The sequence below is a fragment of the Pseudorca crassidens genome, chromosome 7, assembly GCF_039906515.1.
Source record: "Pseudorca crassidens isolate mPseCra1 chromosome 7, mPseCra1.hap1, whole genome shotgun sequence".
NCBI lineage: Eukaryota > Metazoa > Chordata > Mammalia > Artiodactyla > Delphinidae > Pseudorca > Pseudorca crassidens.
The window spans coordinates 3,944,072-3,968,105 of record NC_090302.1 but is presented as its reverse complement, the minus strand read 5'-3'; the positions used below and the strand labels follow the sequence as shown (position 1 = coordinate 3,968,105).

At 47.4% G+C, this 24,034-nt stretch overlaps 1 protein-coding gene and 1 long non-coding RNA gene across 5 annotated transcripts in view; one reads left to right on the top strand and one right to left on the bottom strand.

The window, feature by feature from the left end:
- TSC1 (TSC complex subunit 1) overlaps positions 1 to 8,313 on the bottom strand; it is a 48,944-nt gene extending 40,631 nt beyond the window's left edge. The window contains exon 1 of one of the 4 annotated variants that reach the window (XM_067742857.1): positions 8,197 to 8,313. The gene's annotated coding sequence lies outside the window, so the exon portion shown is untranslated. Of the gene's footprint in view, positions 1 to 8,171 lie in introns of all 4 variants that reach the window. The other 3 variants (XM_067742855.1, XM_067742856.1, XM_067742858.1) reach the window with 3 other exon arrangements.
- Positions 8,314 to 16,095: 7,782 nt separating this feature from the next.
- LOC137227300 (uncharacterized) lies at positions 16,096 to 19,632 on the top strand. Its single transcript, XR_010944779.1, has 3 exons — positions 16,096 to 17,556; positions 18,379 to 18,617; positions 19,439 to 19,632. It is a non-coding gene; the product is annotated as an uncharacterized lncRNA (long non-coding RNA).
- Positions 19,633 to 24,034: the final 4,402 nt, after the last annotated feature.

Below are 24,034 nucleotides of genomic sequence, written 5' to 3'. Positions count from 1 at the left end.
CTCTCCAGTACTGTGCCTCTTGCAGCTGCCACAGTGCCTGGGACTTGTTCACTGAATGATAAGGAGTTAAAATATTTCTTAAATAAATGTACAAAGTTGAATTCTGCCTTTGAAACCACACAACCTTAATCTAATCCTTCTACATGACAAGCATAAAATATTTGAGAACAGCTATCATTTCTCCCTATTTTCTTTCCCTTTTTGCCCTGCTTTCTACCTAAATTACCTCATATTAAATATCCTTGTTAAATATGAGTATATGTAAATACATTCCAGTTTGCTTTTAAAATGTGGGCCCTTCAAACTATGTTTAGGTACAGCCTGATCACTAGATTGTAAGCTCCATGGGGAGAGGGACCCAGGGCCTATTGCAGCATCTGGCACACAAGGGGCAAATATACCCCGTTCAAGTCAACAAAGATTTCATCAGCTTCTTTGGTAGCCATTCCAGGGTTGAATACAGATATGAAAAGCTGAACCTCATACACTATATATGCCTAATTACACTGAACACGGAAGAGGTAGGAAACAAGACGTTCCACATACAGTCCTGGTCAAAGTTGAACTAGTGTGTTGAGCAGCTCTCTAACAATTAAAACCTCTTGCTCCAGATGACGCGGTAATTATACTTCCCTGTAGAACACATTCTAGGCACTAACGCCGTTAACTGTGGTCCTCAGTGGCATACTGCAAGTGTGTGCAGAGCTGGAAGGCGGGCTGGCTTTCCAAAAAGGCCAACGAAACCATTCACACAGGGGGTGCTTGCCCAGCCACAGTCACTCAACCAAAAGAGCTAGAATTAAAACACTGGAGCCTCTGATCTTTAGAATCTTAACTTCAGCTGTTACTCCACTGAGTCATGTAGACTTCCTCTTGCAATTAATCCCAGTTGGATCTTTTACCTGAAAAGGAATATCTAAGGCAAGGGTAAAATTAGGATGTATACAAGATGAGATCTTATAGCCTGCCTAGCCAGGATCACTGTCCTATATAAAGGAACTGGCATAGGAAATCAGAATGTTTTTTGTCCAATGCTCGACATTGAGACTTCTTACCTTCTTTATTGCTATGCTAAAAAATGGTAATGGTGATAAATGTTGGCCAGTCAGGGGCTACCTGGCATTATTTATATTTTAAGTGTTTACTTATTCATTTATATTTAAATCCTGCCCTATGGAGGTACTACTAGGTAAAATCATGCAACCTGTGAACTTCCTGATCAGAAGTGAGGAACGGAGAAGACCCTCTTCAAAAATGTGTACCCTTGGGGGGTACGGATGGAAACACCTGTCAGAGCATAACAGGGCCAATCCATGTTCTTATCTTCGAAAGCCAAATTAAAAAAGAAACATGCCCTCAGATCTGGACTCTTCCTCTTGGACCCAAAAGTTGTATTCTCATCAGAAAGCAACACTGTAATTGCACTTCTACAAGTCTTTTTGAATAGAAATAAAGGATAGGTTTGGGGAAGATGACAGCTCTGTGCTTTAGTGTTTTGAGATTAAGCAGAAGGAATATAGGTCAACTTGTTTTCACATTTCACCTTCATTTCATTCTGTAGGTGTTTACAGAGCGACGGTGTGTATATGTGGGGTACACACAAACTCCAGCTCAACAGCCATGTAGAGATGTCATTAGCAGGACTTGTACACAGTTTTTCACACATCTCTGCCCTAGGCAAGATGCAGTACGAGGCATGAGAGACCTGAGAGCTGTAATATACCTTTATGAAATACTATTGGCAGGTACCTAAATGCCTTCACGAAGTATTTTATCTGAAAATATCAGCTGAGCATTCAGACTTTTGGAAAATCAGTGTTGTGTGTGGCCTTCTATCCCCTAGGACTCCTCAGAACCCCAAATCACATAAAATATGTAACTGCATATCACATCGCCTAGATAATTTTGTGCAACTTTTCTATGATGTAAAAACACAACTACAGGTATAAACGAAAGCAGATGTCTCTTCACTGTAACTTGTTTTCTGTACTGAGGTTTTTATCTAAAAAAGTTCAAAGACAATTCAGATACAGGTTCAGGCATAGATAGACTATTTCATTATCAAGTACAGTATAAGTAGAACAGAAACATTACACAGATAATACAGATAATAATAATATGTCAATAACACACTACTGGGCTTCCCTCGTGGCACAGTGGTTAAGAATCCGCCTTCCAATGCAGGGGACATGGGTCCGAGTCCTGGTCTGGGAAGATCCCACATGCCGTGGAGCAACTAAGCCCGTGTGCCACAACTGCTGAGCTGACGTGCCACAACTACTGAAGCCCACACGCCTAGAGCCCGTGCTCTGCAACAAGAGAAGCCACCACAATGAGAAGCCCATGCACCACAACGAAGAGTAGCCCCCGCTCGCAGCAACTAGAGGAAGCCCACGCACAGCAACGAAGACCCAACACAGCCAAAAATAAATAAATAAATAAATTTATTAAAATTAATAATACACTACTACACAATTATGTTTGGCTCAGCAACGCTCAGGTGATTTCTTAGAGTAATATTCTATGAAGTGAATAAAGTTGCCTTCAGCACAAATGCATCCAAAAAAGGTAAGCTACAAGCTCCAATTCACTCTTCCTACCAATGCACAGAAGGAAAGAAAGGGGTAGGAAATACCACTCAGTGTGTGAAAGTAAAACAGCTGGTAGCAAAACCTGCCAAACTGTGTAGTCACGTGTGATCTACATGGTCTCAGCAGTTGTGGTCTCTCTCAAGGCTGTATAAACAGGGGCAGGGGAGCTCCAGATTCTCCACTCAGAACTTTTGCCATGAGGGACCTGGAAGGACAATTCGCTGAAGCGTATACCTACCCTATTTCAGAGGTAAATCCTCTAGTAACTTGCCTGCAGGGACAGAGCTTGATTTTGGTAAGGTGTAGCTCTTCTATAAACAATGTTTCTTATGTTTTAACTTTCTATTAGCATGAACAAAATTATTTACCAAGAAAATAAACCAAATATCATGTATGTTTCAAAAACAGAGCTTCCCTTAAAAGAAATCTGAGAGGGGCTTCCCTGGTGGCGCAGTGGTTGAGAGTCCGCCTGCCGATGCAGGGGACACGGGTTCGTGCCCCGGTCCGGGAAGATCCCACATGCCGCGGAGCGGCTGGGCCCGTGCGCCATGGCCGCTGAGCCTGCGCGTCCGGAGTCTGTGCTATGCAACGGGAGAGGCCACAACAGTGAGAGGCCTGCGTACCACAAAAAAAAGAAATCTGAGGAAAACTGTTAAGATTTCTTTAGGTTTCAAGTTCACAAGACTAAAACAGAAATATCCTAGGGAATAAAGGCACAGGGTTTGATAGTCTAGGACTAACACATGTGGTTCTCAAATGTGGTCCTCACACCAGCAACATCAGCATCACCTGGGGATTTGCTAGAAATGCAAATTCTTGGGCCTTGAGCCTTGGTGGTCAGAGACCTCTGAATCTGGGAGTGGGTCTTCCTGGCGATTCTGATGCCCACAAGAGGTTGAGAACCACTAGTCTAGGAAGAAGGATGAAGGCAAGAAATATTAAAAATATATATTTTATATACACTTTTGAGGTTCTAAAGGAAAAAAACAGTGCATAAACCCTGGGGAAAAAAGCCCAATGGAATTCTGCCAGGTGCTAAAGGTACACACAGACCGAATGCCAAGCTTGACAAGCATTTAGCAAGGTACACACCTGAGTTCTCCACTTATAATTTTTTTTTAATGTGGCACCTAAGGTTGGTCTCCCAGTGAAGTGTAAAGAACCTTTCAATATAACAGTTTAAGAAAATGATTTATAATACAAACAGTACATAGTCCATCTTTAAAAGACGTGGGCCTTTCCTATCTACTGTTTTGCTTGTTGTTTCTTTTTTAAAGCCCAAGTCCATTTTTAAGAGCAGTAGTCTATCTAGAATGATCAGCTGGGCTTTAGGCTGGGTCTGTGAAGTTCCTGAAGCCATATCCAGAATTTCATATCTGTATGAATTTTGTTCTTGGTGCTGATGGGACAGAAAACGATATTTGGTCCACAGCTTCCCACAAATCCTCAGAGGGTAACGGAGGCCCCCCCAAAACTTAAGAACCATTGACCTTTGAGTTAGTTTATGAGATCAGCAGTTCAGACAATTTATCACAGTGCAAGATTAAATGTGTGTGTTCTAGAGTCAACCAACAGGGCTCAAATCCCAGCTCAGCCACCAAATAAGTGACCTTAAGCCTCAGCGTGCTCATCTCTCTCTCCCGCCCCTTAAGGCTGTGGGAAGAGCTAACAGGATCATGCATGTAAAAAACATAGCACATTGTTTGGCACTGTGCCAATAAATATAAACTTTATTATAACAATATTACTACTAAACAAAATGGGTACATAAGCCTTAGAAGTCTACATTTAATAACTTATACTTGAAACACTGATACAGTCATCCTGTAGCTTAAAATGGATACACTTCATGTTTGCTGCTGTACTCGTGTGCTCTGTGGAACTACTCAGAGCAGCACAGGTCTTAACAACTGCAGACATTACGGTCACCACATCTGTTTTTTCTTACCACGGCCCATTGTGTCCTCTATCACCGACCAAAGGGTAAAGTTGTCCCTTGTTACTCAAACACGTCTTGGCTTCTATTGCCATTATCTTTACTCTAGAAAGTGACCTGTGAATTCTAGGCCAGTAACTACCATGTCTTGCTCTGTATCAAAGCTAGGTTTTTAGGGCACTTTACTCATTAGATGACAATCTGAATCCATTCAACCTTAAAAAGTGTTCTATAACCTTTTGCTACTTCCCTGTATAGAACAAAAGTTAGTACTGCACGAGAGAATGGACAAGAAGAAATTAGCAAGGTCCTGGGATTACATATGTTTCATATATACATATTTTTTTAAATTCTCCCCCTCCCAAAAATAAACACTAGACATTAAATTACTAATGTCTAGGAACTACACGCTTAATAAGTAAATCAGAAAAAGAATAATCTAAAATTGCTGATGGTAATTTTAAACCAATTTAATTGGTCTAAAACCTTTTTCAGACCAATAGAAAAAATAAGTATTTCATGCAAACTAAACACTGAGGGGGGAAAATTCAGTTTTTGAGTATATGCTAATTATAAATATATATGTATTTTTAAAGCAAAAAGCTCGAGATTTAAATGCTATCGAGTATACTTTTCTTTCATGCTTGCAGCTACTTAAATGACAAACAAAACTAATACAAATAAAACTAATCTCTCGAAGAGAGATTTATAATATGAGGAACTTTTAAGGAATACCTTCTTAAAAATGTGATATAAAGGAAAGGATAAAAACAGGTCGCGCTAAAGGTCATCCACTTGCTCAGTTATTATAAAGCCATTAACACTTTGATTCAATCAATGTAGAATCTTTAACTGAAGCCCCAGAAGGACTTGAAATCTCAGAAATTTAGACTTTGAAATACTCATTTACAATCCAACTCTCTTATTTCACAAATGAATAAACTGAAGCTCAGAGAACTTAGTGGCTTGTTAGAAGTCGAAAGCTATCTGACTTCTAGAAAAGCTTGAAATGGTTGATGTATTGCTGTATTTGGCTCATCTGCAGCCAAGAATATCCAGTTAATTCCAGAAAAAGTTAACTTTAGTCTACCATGGCCCTAAACCCGGAAAAGAACCATACCTGTACCTTAACAAACTCTGAAAGAAGACAGATCTGTACGATCAAGTCAGCTCTAATTCAGAGCCCCAAACTTACCCACCACTATATACACCAGAGGTTAGAAGCTATTTTAAGAAATGCCTCTGCAATAAATTATAAATTAAAAGAAAAATAGCCAAAGTGGCTACTTTAGCCACTGGTCCGCAACCCCTGGTGCACATCAGAATCACCTATGACTTCTTCCAAAATACACTTAAAGACCAAATATGCAAATCTACCTACTAGGGGGCCAGATACCTGTGCATGAAGGTTCTGATGGACATTACTGTTAGAGATCTCTCGTTTCCGGTAATTTCATTACTCTATAAACATCCCATAGACAGGCATGTATTTGATTTGTCCTAGTAAGACTGTTCAGTTTCACCTCACAAATGAAAACAGGTATGCACAGAAAGCATCTTATTACACCCGGACAGCAGCAGCATGGGACATCTTTGCTCTCAAGAAACCAGTGAGGAAGAGTACAACTGAGTCACAAGATTTGGGACACTCCAATTTCATGAAAACAAGTAAGAATGCGTGTAGTTGCCTAGGAATCTGTCTAGCTAGGCAATTAGGAACATCCCAAAGTCTTTATGACACCAGGAAATGCGTGAAGCAAAGAAAGCTTACATCGTTCGCCCTTCCATGCACGTGACGTAAGAGCGTCTGGGTAAGATATATAGTTTGGTAAGAGGATAGTTTCCATTGACACCCTCTATAAATACCCCTTAAGTTTACACCAGGTGGTTAGAGGGAGAACCTGTGACTCCCCAGAGAAATAGCAAAGAATCTGTCAGTGTTTCTGAGGCACCTCATTGGCCCGATGCGTGACTGTTAAAGGTGCATTTCCCCGCTCGACCCTACATCAGTTTTCACACGTGCATGTTCCAGGTTTACTCAGGAACGGGCAACTTAAGAATCACAGGTGGTTGCTCTGTAAATCAAGGGCTCCCACAAGGGTTGGTTTTATGACGCTTCTCGAAATTTACAGCTCCACTTTGCCGGCACGTGTGAATTCAGACGACTCCAAGTTGATCCCCAAATTATAAACCGATGGATCTCAGAAGAGTATTATTCTATTTTAGTACTTTTACAGCTTACGCTATGTAAAATGAAGGGCTATTTCCATGCTTTCTATAAAAAAAACCCAGCAAGGATTTTAGCACGACTTCTTTCTGCAGTAAACGCGTGAGTTTTATGAAAACATCAAATACTTTCTGGCGTAATTTAGATTAACATGTTTACAGGCACAACCCTGCCACCCCCAACAAAAGCTAAGGTATATAAGCAAGGGTGTCCCTCCTCAAAATTAAAGACACACACACACACACACACACACACACACACACACACACAGGCACTTATGCACAGACCTCGGCCAACTGATTAATTCTAATCACCTACTTAGAATGACGGGCCAGCTTTGATCAAATAAGAGATAAATGAGAGAGTCATAGGTGTACAAATAGAGACAGGAGCACAGTCTGGGAGGCAGTCAGACCCCAGTTCCAGTCCTGGCTCACATAATCCTAGAGGGGTGACCTTGGGCAAGGGACCCTCATCTCTCGGGGCCTCAGTTTCTTCATCTGAGAAATGGAGGCATTAAGAGTGGCTGCCTTTCCCCTTTGTCTCGAGGGCTACAGGAGAGGATGAGTGCAAAGCACTTGCACAGCGAGCGCCCCATAAACAAGCTGCTGTTGTCGAGAGGACCGCGCCCCCTCCAAAGCCTCCCCCCACACCCCCAAATCCGAAGCAAAACTCTTGCAAAGGAAACACAAAGAAACAGCTTTCATTCTCAAAGGGCTCTCTGACTGCGGGCTCTTCACCCTCCAGTTCCTCAAATGAATGAATGAGCGTCTAGGAGTGGCTCTGCAAATAGCTGTCTCTTAAGAATCACCTCTGCTGACTCGAAAGCAACTGTCTTTCACCGTCGATTAAATACCCACGAGCACACCCGGAGCGACGCGCTCGGTCATGCAAATTTCAGCGGAGACACCGAGTCCAGGCGGGTCCTTGATGCCCACAGGCAGCCTCCATTCATCCCCCGCCCCCCCAACCCCTGACCCCTCTCAACAAGCCCGGGGGCCAGCCCCACCGCCTGGCCCCGCCCCCCAGCCGAGGGTCTCTCCCCCGCTCTCCGCACCCCGCGGGAACCTGTCACCCCACCCAGCGAGGGGCTGGCGACCAGGCCCACCTCACCCCTGCCCTCGGCTCCGCGGTGCGGGGGTGCAGCCGTCCCCTCCGTCGCCGAAGAGGGGCGACGTGCCGGCCGGGGCCGCCTCTCCTCCCCAGAGACCCGCCAGCCTGGCCGGGCCCCGCCGGAGATAGAGCGTAATAAGAGGGAGGGGAAAGCTCTCCGAACCCTCCTTCCCGGAGTCCCTTCTCCGGCAAGAGAGCCCCTTGCCCCAGCCCCACAGGGCCTCCCAGACTGAGGCCATGGTGCCAGGACTGCCCTGAGAAGCCCCCATGAAAGGGAGGGGGCGACACCCTCATCCTCACACACCGTCTCCTCCCCCTCAGCTGTTTACCTCACAGCTCCTCCAGCCTACAGGGCGCCGCCATCTTGGACGTACAGCACCTCCCCCCTCGTCGTGAAATGTCCGCGGCCGCTGCAGCCTCCGCCACGAAAAAGAGTCCCAGCAGGGTCTCGCCCCCCACCCCGTCGAACCCGACGACAGATGACCGCGGTCGGCAGCACCTTTGGAAGGAAGGGGAAGTTCTGCTCATTACTGATGATGCTAACCAGTCGAGAAAGAACCAAGGAGAGTTTGTAAGGTAGGGGGGCGGGGACGGGCGGAAGGATTCCGAAAGGGAGCCGCTGAGAGGTCTTGTGACTGCGAAGGAGGCAAAAAGAAGGGCCGGCGCGGCGGGAGGAGCTACGTGAGAGAGCGAGGGGCGGGGCGGCGGGCCGGGCCGGGCCGGGCCGGGCCGGGCAAGAGGCGTAAACAAGTTGGCCCGGCTGGGTGTGGTTGGAGTGCCGCACGCCTTCCGGAGGTTCCTTCTCCGCTCGCAGACCCGGGTGCCCCTTCCAGGGTCTCCGTGTGCCCGGCCGCAGAGCTGCGTTCATGTTTCCCGAAGAGCCCGTAGGGCCCCTGTGGGCGAAGGGTCTGCTGTGGAGCCTTGGAGGAGTGGCAGCTCATCTGCGGAAAGAGAAAAGCTGCACCAGGGCAGCCTTCTTTCCTTCGCGGAGTATTTACAGAAGCCCACTTCTGGGCCTACGGAGACCCACGGTGGCTTCTACCCTCAGATTGCTGGCGTTTCAGACCTGGTCGCGACGTCTATGGAAAACCACCCTGATCAGAGCAGGCAGCTTTAAAAGCAGAACCCCTCAGTTCAGTTCCTGCTCCGCTGCTTCCTAGCAGTGTAAACCTGGGCAAGTCTTGAAGGCCCTTGAGCCTCAGTTTCTTCCTCTGTGAAATGGGCATAAGAACAGGAGTGAAGTGAGGATTCAGGGAGAAAAAGTATGGAGAGTGTTTAGCACGGCGACCCGCGCCGAGTGAATGCTTGAAGGATGATGGCCCTTATCAGAGGCAGGGTGTAGCAGACGCTGTGACTGGTGCAAAGCAGCCTGAGAGAGGCCGCAGTTGAGCTGTGGTGTCTGAAAGGCTTTCTGAAAGAGTGAGCATCCCGCCGGGTTTTAAAAGAAAGGTAGGTTTCATGAAATAGGAATGGGAGAGGCGTTTGGGAAGAAAAGAACTAAAGTTTGGAAAGAAAAGAACTAAAAGAAGCAAGGGCCTGCCGGGCCGGGGGAGTTATGGAAATAACACGTTTGGTCATGGGAACTAGTTGGGTCACGAGGCAAGGCGGCATATGGCTTAAGGGGCCTGCTGTGTGAGTCGCTAGCACGTTGGGTGCTGTCAGAATTCCAAGAGGCCCAGGGGGGTCGGCTACTGTTAGTCCGTGGGTTGCCTTTGTGAGAATTAAAAAAAAAAGGCACTCCTTCTGGGCCCATAGCCCACGTGAGCAGAGCCCGGGCTGTATTTTGGCCTCTACCCACCTACCCGCACCCACACTCCTCCTGGGGACCCTTGAGCCGTGCACATCCTGTATAATCATTCTGGCTTCTGGGGGAGGTGAGCATTGACCTGGAAATTCCACCAGCCTAACACACCATGGAGGCAGCTGGGGGAAGCCAAGAGGTCGTGATTCAAACAGACGAGCGTGAAGGCAGGTTTCTGCCATCGTGCGGACTGGGTGAGCCTTAGTTTCCTCATCTGCAGCATAGGGGTAATAATAATGCCTACCTAATGGGGTGGATTCAATGAGACGTTAAGATGTAACCAGCATAGAACCTATGTCAATAAATGTTAGTTTTGTTAATTTGTTAACTGCACTCACAGTCAGCATGCAGCCACTGCCTGGAGTCAGGCCACCCAGTGCTGACTTCCGTGTAGTTACCCAACATAGTCGGCTCGGGGCCCAGAGATGGAAAGTTTGGGGGAGAAGGGATGGGGTGGTCTGGGTTCAGGAACAGATTCCTGCCTTTGCGTTAGCACCATGGCAGGAACTCAGGGACATTCTGAGACCACCAGTGAGTGGGAGAGTTAGGTTAAGGGATGGAGTCGGGGGATGGGCACTGCTCCAGAGCTCCAGCCCAGGAACCCCCCTTCCCCACCCACAATCTTCCTGGGCTCCGTGATCTCATCCTGCTGGAATGCTCTCCTCCATGGAAGGGAGCAATGATACAGGAGCCTCATCAGCTCCTGGACCTCAAGGGGGCCATAACCACACTGTTACTGTTTATACAGTGTCTGGAAGAAGAATGGTAATTCTCTCAATATGGACCACCAGGGGCTGTGAGAAGAAGCTGGGAAGAAAGGCAGAGGCAGCCCTGCCACTGTCTCCGTCCACTCCCCAGGGGCTGCCTTGCTATTTTCTGCTTTTCTGGAGTTGATTTTTGTCATTGGCTAAATAGACGTTAATCAGACCACTACCTTCCACGTACCACCCTGGAGCCTCCCCATGGCAGGGGCTTCCTGACCGGGCTTTCTCCAACCATCATGTCCAGCCTGTATGAGTGTGACAGAAGACAGAAGGGGTGAGCCCTTGGAGGCAGGTGGCACCCACTTGATGTGTGTGAGGCATTCATCTGTACAGCAGCTCCCCCTCCCCTTCCTGGGGACAACCACAGCATCACCCTCAGGCCACAGGCACCTGGACCAGGTCTAGCCAATCCAAAGTCCTGGGCATCCAGCCAAAGGGCTTGGTACAGTTGGACATGTGACCCAAGTTGGGCCAATCAGGGTGCTTCCCTGAGTCTGTATACATGGATGCTGAAAGAGATGTTGTCTTTCCTCTGGGGTCACTAAACTGGGATGAGAAAGCTGTGACCCTCCCCCTCTCCCTCACCTACACCAAACGCTGTGAGGAGTCCAGCCAAAAGATGGAAAAGACACAGAGAAACAGAGACAAAGAGAGACGGAGATGGAAAGAGAAATGTAGGTTGCTACCCCCTCAAACTCCGGAGTCCCTGATGCCAGCTTCACCCTGGTCCTCCGAGTTCCATGAGGCAAAAACTATTTCCGCTGTTGTTAGTTTCAGTTGGGTTTCTGTCCCTCACAAACAAAAGACCTTCCAGATGCAATGAGATTTGAAGGCCTTTGGAAAGACACCACTAGTCAAAAATATGTCCTTTTCTATGTCATAAGTTCATCCATTTGAGTAGTTCTCTTGCTTCAGCTTTCTGTGTGGCAGCCCCTTGCTTTCAGGGGTCACACATTTACTGGAGGGTGGACTCCAAGCTCCTGGCAGTAGCCCCCGAGACTCTCAGCAGCCCTGGCCGCTCCAGTCCTGTCATTGTGCCCTTGCTGTCTAGCACTGTGTCCGAATGGACACATATGTGTATAAATATATGCATATATTTCTAACTTAGTTGAATGGATTATGTCATCAATGGCGATCTGCTTCTTACTTTTTTCCCCACTCAACTTTATGTCTTGAAGCTTCATGTTCCTTGCCCTGTATATGTGCAGCCAATAGCTTCTAACTGCTGACGATGATTCAATGATGTGGATCTGCCCTGATCTGCTCTCCACTCTCCCAGGGAGCAACACCCATAGTGCCACCAGAAACAACACTGTGATAAACTTCACTACTTGTTCCCGTACGCGTCCAGCTGAGAATTTCTTTGGGATACGTAACTAGGACTAAAACTGGTGGATCATAGACTATGCATGGACTTACTCTGTTGTTTTTAGAGAAAAAAAAATTAGCTTTACAGGGGTATAATTGATACACAAAAGATTAATGTTATATCTTGATGACTTTGGACATGGCATGCACCTGTGGTACCATCACCACAGCCCAGGTACTAAACATATCCATCACCTCCAAAATTTTTACACAGACTTACTTTTAAGAAACACCACCCAACTGTTCTCCAGGACAGCTGCCCCAGGCTACAGTCTCACTAGAAGTCTACAAAAATGCCCACATCCCTGCCAACACTCTTAATTGTAAAGTATAATAGGGCTATAGTGACCCATTCTTGTTTTAACTTACCTCTCTCTTAATGAGATGGAGCATTTTTTAATATTCTTGTCAGTCTTGTGGGTTTCATCCTCCATAAATGGTCAGTTCTTATCTTTTGACCATTTTTCTCTCAGGAGTTACTATCTTTTCCTTGTTGCTTTGCAGGATTGCAACACACGGAAATGTGTCCTTTGCTGACTATAGATATTTCAAGTGTCTTCCCCCACCTGTTATCTTCCTATTAACTATATTGTACTTTGCTGGAAAAGAGACATTAATTTTGATGTAATCAACTCCTCCTTTTTTGACTTATAATTTGGGTTTCTGTGGTTTTGTTCAAGAATGCCTTTTCCAGCCCTTACTCATAAAGGACAGTTGGCATGGCGGCCACAGGTGTGCAGTGCGCGAACCAGCATCTGGGGAGGACAGAGGGAGTAAGGCTGAGTTGGGATCCTGGTTCTACAACTTGGCAGTGTGCCCTGGGTGAGTAACCAAACTTCAGTTTCTAAACCTGGACGTGGGGATGCCACCAATAACCTTAAATACCCAACTCAGAGGGTCACTAGGACGGTCCAGTGAGAGACTCATGTAAATGCCTATCAGAGCGCATGCCAAAGTGTGGGCACCTATGAGTATCGTCATTACTGTTCCCTGATGCGTGAGTGTCCTCAGGCTGCTGTGACAAAGTACACAGACTGCGTGGCTTTAAACCACAGAAGTGCGTTCTCTCTAAGTTCTGGACGCCAAAAGTCTGCAATCAAAGGGTCAGCCGGGCTGGTCCCTTCTGGGGTCTGTGATGGGGAATGTCCCGTGCCCTCTCCTACCTTCTGGGGGTTGCCAGCCGTCTTTGATGTTCTTGGCTTGCAACTGCGTCCCTCTACTCTCTGCTTCCCTCTGTGCGTGGCCGTCTCTCTCCCTGTGTGTTTTCACATGGCCTAAATTTGGTCACTGGGTTAAAGAGGTGACAGCAGAGAGGCGACACACTTCTCTGTATGTGTCACTGCGTGTCCTTTCTTTTTATAAGAACACCAGTCATGGGGAATTCCCTGGTGGCTCAGTGGTTAGGACTTGGCGGTTTCATTGTCGCGGCCCCAGGGTCAGTCCCTGGTCAGGGAACTAAGATCCCACAAGCCACGTGACACAGCAAAGAAAGAAACAAAGAAAGAAAGAACACCAGTCATTGGGTTTAGGGCCCACATCAATTCAGTATGACTTCATCTGAACTGAATTACATCTGCAAAGACCCTATTTCCAAATAAGGTCACATTCTGAGGTTCTCGGTGGGTGTGAATTGGGGGTGGGGAGAGAACACTTGTCAATCCCCTACACCTGCTTTTAAGGTGCATGGAGTCCAGCAGATGAGACGGAAGGGGGACCCACCGCAGTGTGACTCAGAGTCAGGTCCAGCCCAGAACCACTTTGCAAAGTGGCTGCACTTGGAACGATGAGGGCAACTTATTGGTGGGGATGATGTTTGAACTTTGCTTCCAGTTTAATCAGAAGTCTGATAAATGGTGTTGAGGCAGGTGGGCTTTTCAGGAGGAAGACCCAGCTTGAATAAAGGCATGGACGTCAGACCACGTAAGGCTCATTGGCTGATAAATTGTCAGATTTAAGATATACATGAAACAGGAGATAAGAAAGGCAAGGCATGGAGGGTCCCGAGCTGAAAAAAATAACGAAGACTGATGGATATAGATACGCTACCAAATGTAAAATAGACAGCTAGTGGGAAGCAGCCGCATAGCACAGGGAGATCAGCTCGGTGCTCTGTGACCACCTAGAGGGGTGGGATAGGGAGGGTGGGAGGGAGGCGTGAGAGGGAGGAGATATGAGGATATATGTATACATATAGCTGATTCACTTTGTTATACAGCAGAAACTAACACACCATTGTAAAGCAATTATACTCCAATAAAAATGTGAAATAAAAAAGGAAATAAGCCTGAACTGTATCTGGAGGCAAGGAGGATCCTCTGAAGGTTTGAGAGTTGAGGAGAGAAGAGGCGGAAGTTGTCTGTTGAATATTGACAAAGGCTCAATCTTGACTTTCATGCTTACCAATGTAACTTTGAAATCCTGGGCTATCTGTCTCCTTGGCAGGCCACTTCCTCACCCAAATCCCCAAGCACATCTCTGTACACCCCTTGCAGTATGATGTGTAGGACCACAGTACGCAGTGTTCTCCATGTTTAAGAGTTTCCTGGGGCTTCCCTGGTGGCGCAGTGGTTGACAGTCCGTCTGCCGATGCAGGGAACGCGAGTTCGTGCCCCGGTCCGGGAAGATCCCACATGCTGCGGAGCGGCTGGGCCCGTGAGCCATGGCCACTGAGCCTGCGTGTCCGGAGCCTGTGCTCCGCAACGGGAGAGGCCACAACAGTGAGAGGCCCACGTACCGCAAAAAAAAAAAAAAAAAAAAGAGAAAAAAGAGTTTCCTGGCCATCATGAGACCGTCCCCTTCCCCAAAGCAGAAGCATTCACAACCAGAGGTTTTATTTTAGCTGGACCCCCTTGAAGAATATGCAGGGACTATTTGGGAAAGATAAATCTGGATCCCTACTTCACACCCTGTAATCAGGAAAAAACTCCAAAGGGATCAGAGCTCTTAGGTGTCAAAAGTGGAACCATAAAAGTGCTAGAAGAAAACAACACAGGTGAATTTTCTGTAATCAAGAGTGAAAGGGTGGGATAGGGAGGGTGGGAGGGAGGGAGACGCAAGAGGGAAGAGATATGGGGAGATATATATGTATAACTGATTCACTTTGTTATAAAGCAGAAACTAACACACCATTGTAAAGCAATTATACTCCGATAGAAACGTTAAAAAAAAAAAGTGAAGAAAACCTTTCCGAAAATGGCTGAAAAGTCAGAAGCAAAAGAAGAAATGGCTGATGAATCAGACGACCTCCAAAACAAAGTAAAAAACAAAACAAAACAAAACTCCTTTTGTAAGGCAAGAAGAAAACAAGCAAAGACAAAACAAATAAGCTGAGACAAAATATTTGCAGCTTATTTCACAAATAAGCCTCCTAATATAGAGAGAATTCCTTAATGTCTTTTTTTTAACTCACTTATTTCCTAGAAAAAGAGGGCAAAAGACATGAACAGTTCACAGAACAAGAGATGTAATTGATTTCAGACTTCCGGCCTCCAGAACTGAGAGAGAATACACTTCTGCTGCACAAGCCACCCAGTTGTGGTCGATTGCTAAAGCAGCCCTCAGAAGCTAATACACTGACCATAAAAAGGAATCTTTGGAATGTAATGTAAATCATTGAAAAAATACAAATCCATGAATTCATAGTGATACTCAGAATTAAGGGGGGAAAAGGAGAGAGAAAATTTTAAAAATCCAATTATGCCAACACCTTATTATGGAAATCAGCAATTAAAAAGAAAAGATGAATCATTTACACCCTGATATTTGGAAGAACTCTGGCTCATCCACAGTTAATGAGGGAAAGCTCATCTTTACAGAAAAAAAAACAAAACAGTTAATAAATGTGGAAGGAGTGGAAGAATTAGAAGGATCACCATTTTGCAACCATCAATGAAACAGTTGATTCAGCGGTGGAAGCTGAACCCATTAGGAGAAGCTGTGGGGAACAGGATGCTTGCATGACGACAAAGTCCTACTCGACAGCCTGCTTCTCACCTCACCTTTATGATGGAGAGAGCTGGCCGTCACCTCTTTAACCCAGTGACCAAACTTAGCATCACTAAGGTGGGACAACCTGACATTAGGTACCGCCAATGCTGCGGCACACACAGCATCACCTGAGAAATATCCTTGCCTAAGACATCTCAGCTGAACAGCATCAAGCCTTGGCCCTAACGTCCAGTATACATGGGATGGAGGAACAGGTTAGACGGCACCTCAAGGAAACAATCAGACAAATCCGGAAAGCAGACCCTTCTACCAGGCTGGCCTGAGCTCTTTTGAGGGGGTGGGGGTTGGGGGGGGGAGGAATCAATGTCAAAAGAAAGGGGTAGGGGGCGCTGTTCTATCATAAAGGAGGCTAAAGAAACAGGCAAACGCAATGCTTGAAACTTGGCATAATCCTGATTCTAAAAGAGCCACTCTACGAGAAAATGGGGGGAGATTGCAAAAAAAAAAAAAAAATGTGAGTCTGAAATGAATATGCAATGATACTAGGAAATTATTGACAGTTTTCTTAGGTGTGATAATGACAGTTACATGATGATATAAGAATATCTGTTTTTAGGAGATACATGCTCAAGTATTTATGGGTGAAGTGTCATGATGTCTGCAATACATCTTCAAAGTGTTTTATCAAAACGAAACACATTTATATGTACATATATATGCATATAGAGACATAAAGCACAGTTGGCAAATGATAACTTGTTGAATAACAGTGAGGGATATATAGGTGTTCATCAGACGTGTTTCACTTGCTTTCTTTTTGGAAATTTTTCATAATAAAAACTTGCAAAAATACGTGAAGATCAGAAAATAATAATTGGACTGCACAGCGAAGGGAAATCTGAGATCCTCATCACGAGATGGTGAGATACTCCGGGCTTCACTCTCACTCTCTGTGTCTGTGAAAATGAAGGATTGGGCAGACGTTTGTTTTTAACTTTGGTAAACTGCGCATCACATGACATTTGCCATCTTAACCATGTTTAAGTGTACGGTTCGGGGGCATTAAGCACATTCCCATTGCTGTGCAGCCATCACCCCCATCCATCTCCAGGACGTTTTCATCTTGCGAAACAGAAACGCCGTACCTATTAAATAACTCATCCCTCACCCACAGCTTCTAGCAGCCACTATTCTACTTTCTGTCTCTGTGATGTTGACTTCTCCAGATACCTCGTGTAAGTGGAATAAAGTATTTATCTTTCTGTGATTGGCTTATTGTACTTAACAGAATGTCTTCAAGGTTCATCTGTGTTGTAGCACGTGTCAGAATTCGCTTCCTTTTTAAGGCTGAATATTCCATTGCACAGATGTACTCTATTTTGTTTGCTTATTCATTTGTCGATAGACCCTGGGTAGCCTCCCGCGCTTGGCTGTTGTGAATACCGCTGCTGGGAAGACGGGCATACGGGTATCTCTTTGAGTCCCCACTTCGATGCTTCAGGTGCACACCCAGGAGAGGAATGGCTGGATCTGGGTGGGGTGATTTGTAAAGGATTCTTTCCTGCTTTCCAAATGAGCTTATGACACGTGTCCTTTTAAACTGCAAAACACTCATCTTGCAGAAACGCGTGGAGAGACCACCTCTCAAGGATGTACCAGCTGTAGTCACAAGACTGCTATGTCCTCACCCTCTCCCCAGCTTCTACATTCTTTTCTTCAGAGAAGGAGACCTCCCTACATGCTCTTGGGTAGATAAGAAACAACCGGAAGAGAAAAATGCTCACCCTTCAGGGGACAGTGATAAAATGGTAATTTGAAAACCTCTGAAGGTACAGGCAAAATAAATGTAAATTGAGTGCAAATCCTAGAAGCTGGAAGGCAGCGCCCCCTGCAGGTCACTTCTAATGCTGATCAGCCTTGAGATAGACTGCTCTTTCCCAGATGGGTTTGTATTTCGAGTTCTCTGCAGAGAGGTGTATGTCGTCCTGAATGTCTTTCCTCGGCTCTCACTTCTTTATGGGTTCCTTTGAGGCTTTGCTTCCTCGGTCTGGAGACTGAAGCCATGCCCCAGGCCCAAAGCCCCCTGACGCACGTAGGATATCGGGGGAGAGAGGGCCTCTCCCCGCTCAACAGCCACAGAAAACTCTGATGGCTGAAACTACGCAGGCAGCAAGGCCACCACTCCCTGGGGCTACCTGATGGGGCTTGACCGAGGAGGTGAGGACCCACTGGGGATTTTCACCCTCCTCAGGCTGGCTAGTGAACCACCCCCCCCACACACACACACACGCACAGTGCTTGTTGGGAAGAATACAAACTAGCATCCATGCGTCACAAGCTCACTGATCCTGGAATGTGCCAGGCATGGTGCTGGAGAAACCCTGGGGAATAGGAGGTGGGGTCCTTGCCCTGGTTGGTCAGGCAGATGCCCCCACTTACCACTGTGTGGACTTGGCTATGGTACCAGCTGCACCTGGGGGGTGGTGCTTGGTTTCCCATCATTTGGTCATTACTTCCAAGTGACAAAATGCTACCTGGGACTAAAAGAGGCGAGGCTTGTGACAGCCCTGCACCCTCTCTGGCATGGGTGAATGTTCACGAGACTCTCATTCCTTCCTCTGTGCCTGCAGCCTCGCGAGGGCTTCCTGTGAGTATCCAGAGAACACAAGCGCGGAAGTCACCGGGAGTTTATGGCGCAGTAACCAGATGCCGTGTGTTTCATTAATAACCAGCCTGCCATGTAAATTAGCACAGCCCACCTGGTAGGAATCAGGCTGACGCGCCCTGTTTGCTTGTTTGCCCTCAGCAGCTAAGGCTTCTGGACTAGCCCATGAAAGAGAGGGCAGAGTTCCACAGCTGAATATTTCTGGTGAGATGTGATAACTTACACATTTAAAGCATTTTAGCATTTATAAAATGTTTTGCATGTATTATCTCATTTGCTACCTACAGCTCCAAGGGAAGCTTTATCTTAGCCCTGTTTTAGAGACGGCAAGTCTGAGGCTCGGGGAGACTCATGTCTGCCTGTGGTCTGCAGCGGGTGTGTGTCAAGGCCAGGAGCAAGCCCAGGTCTGAGTACAGGCACGATGCACCCATTGCCCCCAAGTGACTCTGGAGAATCCGACGTTATCCGCTCTGTTAATTGCCACCGGGGATTTATGTTTTATAAAACATATATGAGGGATCCCCTGGTGGCACAGTGGTTGAGAGTCCGCCTGCCGATGCAGGGGATGCGGGTTCGTGCCCCGGTCCGGGAAGATCCCACATGCCGCGGAGCGGCTGGGCCCGTGAGCCACGGCCGCTGAGCCTGCGCGTCCGGAGCCTGTGCTCCGCAACCGGAGAGGCCACAACAGTGAGAGGCCACAACAGTGAGAGGCCCACGTACCGCAAAAACAGCAACAACAACGAAAAAACAAAACATATATGAATCATCTAGAAGGGAGGCAATAAAACACCAGTCTCCATTATGAAGGGCTGCCTCCTGCCAGAGGCTTTCATGAAGTCGCTGTGGGGTAGAAAGAGCAGACGAGCTACTTGACAGGGTCCCAGCGCTCTGTCTGATGCCCCTCCCGGGGATGCTGGGAGGCATCAAGCAGGAACGCTGGCCCTTGAAGGCTCCTCTCTTGTACCCCCTGCTTCCCTGCCTTCCCTGATTTCTCGAAGCCCCTCTTTCCTGTCGTGCTCCTCTAGGCGAACCAACCATCTTGTGAAGTGAAGGCACCCCAGAACCTCACGCCGTGGTCTTCCACCAGGAAGCTGCCCGTCCCCATCTCGAGACTCCTGGAGGCAGGAGGATGGGAGGGTTGAGCTCACAGACCGAGGGAGATAATGCCTGTGTGGTACCCAAGAGCAAAGGGCCAATAAAGATTTGTTTGAATCGAAAACATTATACACACATATGTATGTGTGGGGAGAGGGAGACTGGAGACAGGGGGAGAGGAAGGAGAGGGAGAGAAAGGGAGGGGGCAAGAGGCAGGGAGAGAGGGAGGGAAATTAAAAGGATACACGTCAGGATGGAGGTGCATATTTTATTTTCTTCTTTCTACTCTGATCATATTTCATTCTTGTAATTTAAGCAGTAATTAGATAGATGGATGATGGATGGATGGATGGATAGATAGATAGATAGATAGATAGATAGATAGATAGATAGATAGATGGATAGAGTTTTCGGGCTGGTTTTTGCTAAAGGAAAAGTAGGCAGGAGCGCCACCGTGTGGCGAATTGCTGCCTCCCGCGGAGCCCGGGCGCCTGGGAGGTGGGGTCGGCCCGCACGGAGTGCCGTCCGCGAGGGGCAGGCAGGGCGGGGCTCCCTCCACCTCAGCTGCCTGCAGCTCCTGGGCTTGGACAGAGCTCCCCAGTCTCCCTGAATGACTGAGTCGCAGCAGGACCGCGATGGGTGCCTTTCCGGCGCCAGGAGACAGAGGAGGATTGGTGGTGGTGGTAGGAGGGTCACCGTTGGGCAGCATCTCGGAGCCCTCACCCCCAGGGCAAAGACCACCTGGTCCATCCTCTCGTCCCCAGGACGGGTGGGCTCAGCTCAGCTCCCGCTTGCTGCATTCTGTGGCCATTCTAAGCCAAGGCCATAAATGTACCCAAGGTCACAGAGCCGACACCAGCTGATGCTGGGACCAGAGGCTGAACCCTGCAGCACACCCAGCACAGCACAGGCCAGCCTTACTGGGGTCAGTCTGTGCCTGTCGTCTGCTGAGACAGGATTCCACAGGATCCTTCCCCTCAGATAGCTGCTGGTCTTATTAAGAAGCAGCTGAGTGCCCATGACAATGGACAGAGACAAGAATCCAAGGGTTGTCGTGGTGGGCCAAATCCTTTATACTACAGGTGACCCAGAGATTGTGGGAAGTCTGGAAGGCTTCCTGGAGGAGTAGACTGAAGAAAAAGGACATTCCAGGCAGGGGGAACAGGAAGGGCAAAGGCAGGAGTTGGAATTTGGTCTGGTGGATAAAGAACTCACCTGCCATATCAGTAAACAAAGGATGTTGTGGCCACCAAGCCCTCAGCCACTGCAACCACACACAACGGTGCACCCCAGGGGATTCAGGATGGAGAAAAACAGGATACTGACCCTAGATAGTTAAGATGCATATCAAAGGAATAATTTCATTAAGCCCAGACTGTTGCATTTTCCCATTCATAGAAAAGCCCTAAATTCATTAACTTGAGGTGCCTGGGTGTTTTGGCTGTGCTGTGCGGCATGAGGGATCTTATTTCCCCGACCAGGGGCAAACCCACGCCTTCTGCAGTGGAAGCGCGGAGTCTTAACCACTGGATCGCCAGGGAAGTTCCCCGGTTTTTCTTTAATTAGCAATCATCTTTTGATGTTCAACTACCTGCTTTTTGTTTTGTTTTGTTTTGTTTTGTTTTTGCAAAAACTCCTATATATCCTGGCTCCTCCCTTACCTCTTTAGAACAGTCCCTCAGAGCTACCTGCGAGGCTGTCTCCTGGGCTTAAGTCCTCAGTAATGCCCCCAATAAAATATAATTCTCAGCTTTCAGGCTGTGCTTTTTTTTTTAATCGACAGTCTCCAGCAGGAAGGACACAGCATATTCAGGTGACAATGAGAAGATGGTTAGAAGGTGGGAGCTACACCCCTAAACACTTTTCTGGCTTTATTCTGTGTCCTTGCCCAAACCCTTTTTCCACTCTCCCGTGGTTTTAGCAGGTCGGCCAGCCCGGGCCAATGAGAGGCCCCTATCCCTCTCCCCGATACAGTGAATGGTGCAGAGATGAGCCAATCAGAGTCACTCCCTGGCCTCTAACTGAAACTATTGCGAGAGCAGCTTTCTTTGCACTGGAGTTTCTAAGCTTATAGACTCAAACTGGTAGTGCTGAGGATCTCAGCCGCAGGCTAAAGCAAAGCTGAGAGATGGAAAGTGAGACATTCATGCATTGATTGATTGGTCCATTCATTCTGTAACTACGTCATCAGCATCTACCATACACTGAGATTCAGCTGTAAGCCAGGGAGATGAGACCCCTGCTCTTGTAGTGCCCACATTCCTTGTGGGCAGTGAGGCCCCAAAAATAAATAAAGAGGAGATAAATCCAGAAGATATTTTCAGTTAATTATGAATGCTAAGAAGAGTAAGGCTGATGAAACAGAAAGTGTCTGGGGTGGGAAAGTCAGGCTTTAGTTAATGGCAAAGGAGGTCTCGCTACAGCGGTGACATTTCAGCTGAGACCTGGATGACAAGGGGTCAGCCATGGAAAGATCTGGGGTTGGGCCATCCAGCAGAGGGGACAACGAATGCAAATGTCCTGAGGCTGGAACGAATGAGATCCAGGCAATATCATGTGAGCCTCTGGATCCAGCCATACCTGAAGTAGACTCTTTGCAGTGACATGAAGTAATTGTTTTGTTCTTTTTTTTTTTTTGACAACTGTGTGGCCCCTGACCACAGGGAACCATTTTCTTTTTAAATATTTATTTATTTATTTATTTATTATTTATTTTTTGGCTGCATTGGGTCTTAGTTGTGGCATGCGGGATCTTTCATCGAGGTGCACGGGCTCTTCATTGCGGCACACGGGCTTCTCTCTAGTTGTGGCCCACAGGCTCCAGAGCACACAGGCTCAGTAGTTGCGGCATGTGGGCTTAATTGCCCCGTGGCATGTGGGATCTTAATTCCCTGCCCAGGGATCGTCCCCTGCACTGGAAGGCGGATTCTTAACCACTGGACCACCAGGGAAGTCCCTTGTTGTTCTTAAACAAGTTTAAATCGGGTTTCTGCAAGTTGCATCTGAAAAAGTTCTGTCATTTGAAAGAGTTCTGACACCATGAAAACACTGAGCGCTAATCTCTGAAGCTGAGATTTCTGTCCTGTGGGCAAAGGGAACTCCTTAAAGGTTTTTTTTTTTTTTTTTGCGGTACGCAGGCCTCTCACTGTTGCGGCCTCTCCCGTTGCGGAGCACAGGCTCTGGACGCGCAGGCTCAGCGGCCATGGCTCACGGGCCTAGCCGCTCCACGGCATGTGGGATCTTCCCGGACCGGGGCACGAACCTGTGTCCCCTGCATCGGCAGGCGGACTCCCAACCACTGCACCACCAAGGAAGCCCCTCATTAAAGGTTCTAAGCCAGGCAGGAATCTTCCTGATCGTGCTCCTTCTTTCCTCTCTAGGCTCATCTCTCGAGTGTCCTATCCTTCCCTCCCCTTCCTTCAGTTGCCACCCTCCACTCAGACTGAACTTGGCTGCTGTCACTTCCCTGAAGGTCCTGGCCTCCAGCCCTTTGCACATCCTTCCCTACTTTCCTTCTCCCAACCAACTCAGCCTGGCGTCAACTTAGATGCCACTTCCTTCACTAACTCTCCAAGTCTGGGTCCATTTCCCGATGCCCCAAGCTCCTTGTTTACATAAAAACCACGTTCACATCACAGCACTTATTAGCCCAAATTGTAAATGTCTGGGTATTCTGTCCCACCTGCTAGACAAAGAAGAAGCTCACTAGGGCTCCTGTCTGGTTCTTGTTTGAAACCCTAGCATCTGGTACCTAGTAGGTACTCAGTAAACATGTATTAGCTAAGGGAATGTAATGGACCAAATGTCTGTGTCTCCCCAAAATTCATATGTTGATGAATGAATGTGATGGTATTTGGAGGTGGGGCCTTTGGATGGGAGATAGGTTTAGATGAGGTCATGAGGTTGGGACCCCCATGAGGGGATTAGTGTCCTCTTAAGAAGAGGAAGAGAAACCAGAGCTTGTCCTCTCTCTGCCATGTGAGGCCTCAGCAAGATGGCGGCTGTCTACAAGCCTGGAAGCTTGTCCTCACCGGAGACTCAATCTGCTGGCAACTTGACCTTGGACTTCCCAGCCTCTGTGAGAAATAAATGCTGTTTAAGTCACCCAGTATGTGGTGTCTTGTTCTGGCAGCCCGAGCTGGGAGGAGGGAAGGGGGAAGAAGGAGGGACCTGGCACGTGAAAGGTACCAACAGAACTCGAATGAATGGGCACAAGGATGCTGATGTGACCTAGCCCTTGGAAGAGTCTAAATGAAGGCATTTAATTTCCAGGACTGCCTACCAAGAGGAGTGGTGTTGGCTCTGCAGGCAGCCCTGGAAGGGATCCAGAGGCTGGGAGGTCTCAGTCTGCAAGAGCCTATGAGAGGCTGCCTGGGGCCTCCTGGCTTCAACTGATGTGCTCATGGGGCCTGGCCAGTGCTCTCCCATAGAGGGGCTCCCAGGTGGCTCCAGGGAAGGCCTGCCTTTACTTGCAGGCTGGGATCCTGGTCTAGGAAAAGAGTCCCTGAGTTGGTTACTCAAGGGGG